Source organism: Peromyscus leucopus, chromosome 6 (genome assembly GCF_004664715.2).
Source record: "Peromyscus leucopus breed LL Stock chromosome 6, UCI_PerLeu_2.1, whole genome shotgun sequence".
NCBI lineage: Eukaryota > Metazoa > Chordata > Mammalia > Rodentia > Cricetidae > Peromyscus > Peromyscus leucopus.
In genome coordinates this window covers 1797817-1804589 of record NC_051068.1, presented here as the reverse complement: position 1 = coordinate 1804589, position 6773 = coordinate 1797817, and the positions used below count along the sequence as shown (strand labels likewise).

Genomic DNA, 6773 nt, shown 5'->3' with positions numbered 1-6773 from the left:
TAACCTTGGGCTATATGGCCTGAAGGAGGAGGTGCTTCTTGCCATTGTATGTGACCTCTTAAAAGGTAGGGAGAAGGGTTACCAGTCCCTTCTTCCTGCTGACTGTATCCTGGTGTGATCGAACTGCCATGTGGATTCACTCTCAGTCAGATCAGAGGATGACTTCAGTTTTCTACTCTGTTCTGTATTTGTAAGTATATTTCTTAAATTTACCCTAATAAATTTCCTTAATGCTCCTTAACCAGACTCCCATGAATTTATCATATTGAACACCCTCAGATACACACATAAAGTTTGTCTCCTTAGTGATTCCAAATCCAGTTAAGTTGATAATGAAGACTGTTCATCACAAGTATACTTCTGGTCAACCTAAGACTCAAACATATCACCTGTAAGCCATAACATTTGACTCATGATCCTCAAAGGCTCATTGCCATCTCACAATATAAATTGCATTTAATTTGTCTATAAGAGTACCACAAGTCCAGTGTTTAAAACCCAAAAGTATCAAGTCATTTTTTTAAGACTCAAGCCTCTTTCTTTCTTTCTTTCTTTCTTTCTTTCTTTCTTTCTTTCTTTCTTTCTTTCTTTCTTTCTTCCTTTCTTTCTTTCTTTCTTCCTTCCTTCCTTCCTTCCTTCCTTCCTTCCTTCCTTCCTTCCTTCCTTCCTTTCTCTCTCTCTCTCTCTCTCTCTCTCTCTCTCTCTCTCTCTCTCTGTCTCTTCACATGTAGGGGATCTACTTACAGAGAGGACATAGTGCTGTGCCCCTCATTACAGTGGCCCCATATTCTTCTTGGGTATGTTGTAAACAAAAAAGTCATTCTTTGGACCCCAAGATTCTGATTTTTTGTTTGTTTTTTTTCTTTCTTTTCTTTCTTTTTTTTTTTTTTTTGAGACAGGGTTTCTCTATGTAACACTGGCTTGGAACTCACTCGGTAGACCAGGCTCGGCTTGAACTCACAGAGATCTGCCTGCTTCTGCCTACCAAGTGCTGGGATTAAAGGTGTGAGCCATCCCATCTGACCCTTAAGCCCATTTCTTAAATATGGCACTCTAAAAAGAATAAAATAAAAAAATCTCAAACAAACAAGCAAAGCTATTTCCCATTCTAAAGTGTATTTCCAATTCTAAAAGAGAGATATCATAGGAAGAGCAGGAAAGACTGGACCAAACAGAACCAAAACTCAACAGGGAAAATTCTACAATGTCTGGCATCTGATGCTCATGATAGAATCATCTGGCCTTGAGAAGCCCTGACTCTCTACATCTGCTGTCTCATTCTATTGGGTCAGTTCCACTCTGTGTCTGCATCTTTCCTTAGTGAATGAACCATAGCTCTGGAATTTTCAACATCCTGGATTCTCTATTGCAATATAGGCTTTACTCTGCTAGCTTTATGCAATAATCTCTCAGGACCTACCCTATCACATAGGAATCTGACCCTATCACTCATTGCATAGCTTTAGTAGCTTTCTGGCACTTTGGTGGGAGCCTCCATAATCCCATAACTCTTGTATTTTAATATCTCTAAGAAATATGTCCCAGCCTCAGATGTAGTTTGGCCCTTTCTGGCACAGCTCTTAGGGCCTCTGGGAAAACACTTCCTTAGGTTGTTTTTAGGGGGATTCTCGGATCAGACTCTCTTTTAAAATGAATTTATGTTTTCACAAATTAAGCCTTTCCCTCAGTATTTTTTTTCTATTGTCTGAGAGCAGAGCATAATATTTTATTTTAATGGTGCTGATCTCTTTAACAATCAGAGTTGCTTTCTCCACACTCACTTTGCAAATTTATAGTCTCCCATGTTTATTTCCTTATCAGAAAGCACATTTTCATTTTTCTGCTCTCTCTCAGATAAATAGTGGTAAGTATCAGCCATGCCACAGCTACATTGTCTTGAAATTTCCTCTAGCAAATGAATTATCCCATCACTTTATATATATATTATTTTACAATACCATTCAGTTTATTCAGTCCCATCACTTTTGCATTAAGCCTAATTTAAACTCTCAGCACACAGGCAGAATGCAGTAAGGTTCTTTGCCATAGTGAAATATGGGTGGCTTCCAGCCTAATTCCCAATAGAGTCCGTGTTCTCTCAGAAATTTCATGATCCCAGCCTTCAATGTTGGCTTTACTTATAGCACTCTGGTCATCTAGTCTCCCACCAAAATGGCTCATGAAGCTCCAATTACAGCATTAAAGGCCTTCTCTACTCTGCAACTCCAAATATTCCTCCTCCAAACCAATTCTGAAGGTCTTTGAATGACAAGTGACATGTCAGTGATGACTCTACTCCTAGTACTAATTTCTGTATTAGTTTCTTTTCTTGATGCTCATAAAACTGACTGTGATTATTAGTGTTAACTGTCAACTTGAAAAAAATCTGGAATTTCCTGGGAGATGAGCCTCTGTGTAGGCCTGTGGGAGATTTTCTTGATGTGGGAAAACTCATCTTAATTGTGGGCAGGATTTAGACTGTATTCGTAGAAAATAGGAATTGATCAGTAGCATGTACACATTCATTGCCCTTCTTCTGACCAGAGAGGTAATGTGACAAGATGCTCATGATGCCTTGACTTTCCAGTCATTATGGATTATATCCTGGAATTGAGTGAAAATAAGTTCTTTTTCCCTTAGGTTGCTTTTGTTAGAATATTTTACCACAGAAACTAAGAGAGAAAGGAAAACTTTACTTTGGCTTAATCCATTAAGGAAGTGAAGACACGGAGATAAGAGCATGAAGGAAGCTCTCTACATTGTGTCCACAGTCAGGAATCAGAGGAAGAAAAGGCTGTACTCATATCATGTCCTCCTTTCCTTTTTTATTCAGCATAGAACTTTAGCAATGAGATGATGCTCCCCACATTCTATATGTGTTCTCTCCTCCTTAGTTAAGCCTCTCTTACATATTCTCAGAGGTTGTATCTTAGGTGATTCCAAGTCTAGTCAACTTGGCAATGAAGATCAGCCATCAGTAGATAGTAAAGGCTATGAGAATGAGGCTGTTATCATTCTCTTATGGAATGACCATGTCAAAAATTCTGCTTAATTCAATGCATGCTTATAAACCTTTTCTGAGCCCACTTTTTATTTGATGACATGATGTGAAACATTCTCATCAGGAGTACATTGAAACAACCACTTACATATTATATAGCTATGTAGACTGAAGATATCATACTTTAAATAATTTTGTGGCAAACTCCCAGGTGTGCATTACTGAGGAACAAAAATTAGATGGAGCCCCAAGTTGAACTCATTAAAAATATATCACCCTGTGGAAACAAGAAACATTTTGTGATCTTTTATTTTCTTAGAATCAATTGTGGACTAGGAAGTGACTCCCCCACCTTATCTTTCATAGTGAACTTATGACATAATCAAGAGGAATTTTGCATTCTAATGAATTTTAATTAAGTGAGATAAACTGCAGCCATGAGAGAGAGGTACAGCCATGCAGCAAGTCTGTGGTTCTGTCACCATTTTTTGTTTTTTGTTTGTTTATCTGTTCATCTTGGTTTTTTAACTCTTTTGTTTTGCACATTACAGTCCATAAATTATTTTCTCAATAGTTTTCAAGAGTCAGGAATATGCCTTGCTTGTTACTGGAGGGAATCTTTATGCATGGTGGTATTGTTTTTTTTTTTTTTTTTTTTTTTTTTTTAAGATAACAGAGATGAATTCATATGTGCCCTTCTGTGTCCATAAAATACTGTTCTCATAGTCATTCACTGGCCCTGGCTCTTATGATTCTGTCCCCTCTTCCATAATGATCCCTGAGACTTGGGATATAGGAATATGATATTGATGTCTTCTTTTTGCTGAGCATCTGCAGCCTCTTATTCTCTGTACTTTTGACAGTTGTGGGCCTCTATGTTAATTACAAAAGAAAGCTTCTCTGATAAGGGTTGACAGATGTGCTAATCTATAATAATAAAAGTAAGCCACTAGGAATTGATTTAATACTATGCCTATTTAGCAGAGTAATAATAGTAATTTTTTTCTTAAGGCATATAACCTCTCTGATCACCAGTTCTTGGTCCCCCAAACAATGCCAGATTCAACTTGTCATATTAATTTACAGCCAATGAGACAATTGTGCTCAATCAAGATCTGATTAAACTTAAGCCAGACAAAATTCTATCATGGAGAGGGGAGATGGGCATGATGTTTTGTGATACCTCAGTAAAACCCCCCACTCTATCCCCTACAGACAAAGAGAAGCTTAAACCAGGATTCCTAAGTGTAGATAAGAACTTAGACCCCTTTTCTCCAGGTGGCTGTATCTGCTACAGGGACTTTGGAAAACACAGAGTCAGGACCAAAAGACTAAAAAAAGGGAGGCGGGTTAAAATAAATTATGTGGTCTGTGCCTTTAAGAACTAGCCTCACAAAGAAAGGGTAGTGCTCCTTCCAACCTCCCTGCTGTGAGTGAGAGATTTGGAAGAGCCTCCCTGGAGGCTTGTAAACTTAGAATACACCTTACTTTTGCATTCTGTACCTAAAGTCTCCAGTGGCGGCTTTGGGGACGCCATCTAAGCACAACAAGACCCTTACTCTATTGTCTCAAAAAGGGGTCCTTAGACAAAGATATCTCAATATAGATAGACCCAGGCCAGTTAAGAGTCCCCAGAAATGATGGTGACAGCCCCAGGAACTCAAAAGAACAAAGTCAGGATGTCTGATGGTAACCAATTAACCACAAGATGCCCCTATAGAGAGATAACATGACCAGACCCTGGAGATGAGTGGTAAAACTCCTGACAGGGCAAACAGATAAGCTAGAATAAGATAAAGTCCAGGCCCAGGAAGTACTGGACCAATCAAGGATGGACCCATACTAACCCCCCCCTCTAAGAAATTTTATGGGTTTTGCCTATAAAAACTAACTTCCCCAAGAAAGAGTAACTCTTCCCTGCCTCACTTGAGATGGCTTGAGATGAGTTCCCTGTCATGACTTGCAGCAGAAGTAAATCTTGCTTTTGCATTCTGGTATGCTCTTTCTTGGTGGTCTCTCTGGGGGTTACAATCTGGGCACAACAGTTTCACCCCTGACTAAGGGGTTATTGACAGTTGATAGCTGCTGGGAAATGGATACTCAATGTTTAAGTGGGCCAGCCCCTGGTGGGCTGACCAACCTCCAGTGAAAGCCATGTCCAAGCATATATGGAAGCACAAATTGAAATTGATGAGGTTAATAAAAAGAAGAAGACATATTGGGTGGGTTGGGAAGGGAGGGTGGATTTGGGAGGAGTGGAGGGAGATGAGGTGTATATGATCAAAATATACAAAATTCTCAAAGAACTAATTAGAATGAGAAAAGAAAAGAGGCAGGTGTTAATTCACTCCTCTGCCTCATAGAAAGTTGAGTAGTCCCTGGGGGAGCATCCTTGGAGGGCTGAGATCAGGGCAGAATCGAGTGCAAAGCAAACAACAGGTGTTGATAAATGCCTTGATTGATTACACTGTAAGATTAAGTCTGAAATATCCACATATGAAGCTATTTCTCTAAGATTATCCTTTTTTCCTCTCTTCCTTTCTCTTTCCCCTCTTCCTCTCTCTCTTTTTCAGTACTGAGAATTAAACTTAAGACCTCACAAGAACAAGGTAAGCTTTCTACCACTAAGCTGAATCTTCAGCCCACTTTTTACTTTTTATTTTGAGACAAGGTCTTATTAAATTTCCTCGGTTGAATTTACTCTGTAGCCCAGGAAGACACTGAGCTATCAGTCCTTCTGCCCTAGTTTCCCAAGTATCTGGAAGCACAGCCCTACACCAGCATACCTGGGTAAGATTATTCTTTAAAAAAATAAAATAGGGAGCTGGAGAGATGACTCATGATTAAGAGCATTTGCTGCTCCTGAAGAAGACCTAGATTGAGTTTTCAGTGCCCACAGGATGGCTCACTATGTCCTGAAACTCCACTTACCCTTGAACTGTCTTATTTCCATACTTTTCTCCCTCCATTAGCCATTGAACTTACAGCATGTACACACACACACACACACACACACACACACACACCACACACCACACACACATCACACCACACACACACACACCACACACACACACCACACACACACCACACACACACACACACACACCACACCACACACACACACACCAAACACACACACACACACACACCACACACACACACACCACAAACACACACCACACACACACCACACACACACACCACACACACACACACACACACCAAACACACACACACACACACACACACACACACACACACACACCATCATTGCAATGATGTCCTAGGATGTTATTGTACAGATAGATATCTTTCAGAAGAACTGATATAGTTAGTAAGGTGATGCATAGCTTTTGGGATGGCTGATAGAATTCTGTACTTAGTCTAGCAGTCTCACTTTCACCTAAAGCAAGACACTAAATTTATTCACTGTTCTCCGTAACAGTGGTTTTATTTATTTATGACAGGGTCTCACTGTATAGGTTTGGCTGGACTTGAATTCCCTGTGTAGACCATATTGGCCTGGAATTTGCAGAGACCCTCTTGTTTCTGCCTCCTGACTTATGGGATTAAAGGTATGTGCCGCCATGACTGGCTTAGTTAATATTTTCAGAATAATACTTTTGAGCCAAAGATGATAACTCAAGTGGTAGAGGCGCCTGCCACACAAGCCTGATAATCTGAATTTAATCCCCAGAACCAATGTAAAGACAAGAGAGAACTGGCCCCACAGAGTTGTCCTCTGACCTCCGTAAGTGCCATGGCATGT

General features: G+C 39.9%; 1 non-coding gene across 1 annotated transcript; it reads right to left on the bottom strand.

The window, feature by feature from the left end:
* Positions 1-723: 723 nt before the first annotated feature.
* Positions 724-841, bottom strand: LOC114682542. Its single transcript, XR_003733057.1, has one exon. It is a non-coding gene; the product is annotated as a small nucleolar RNA SNORA11 (small nucleolar RNA).
* Between the last annotated feature and the right edge of the window lie 5932 nt (positions 842-6773).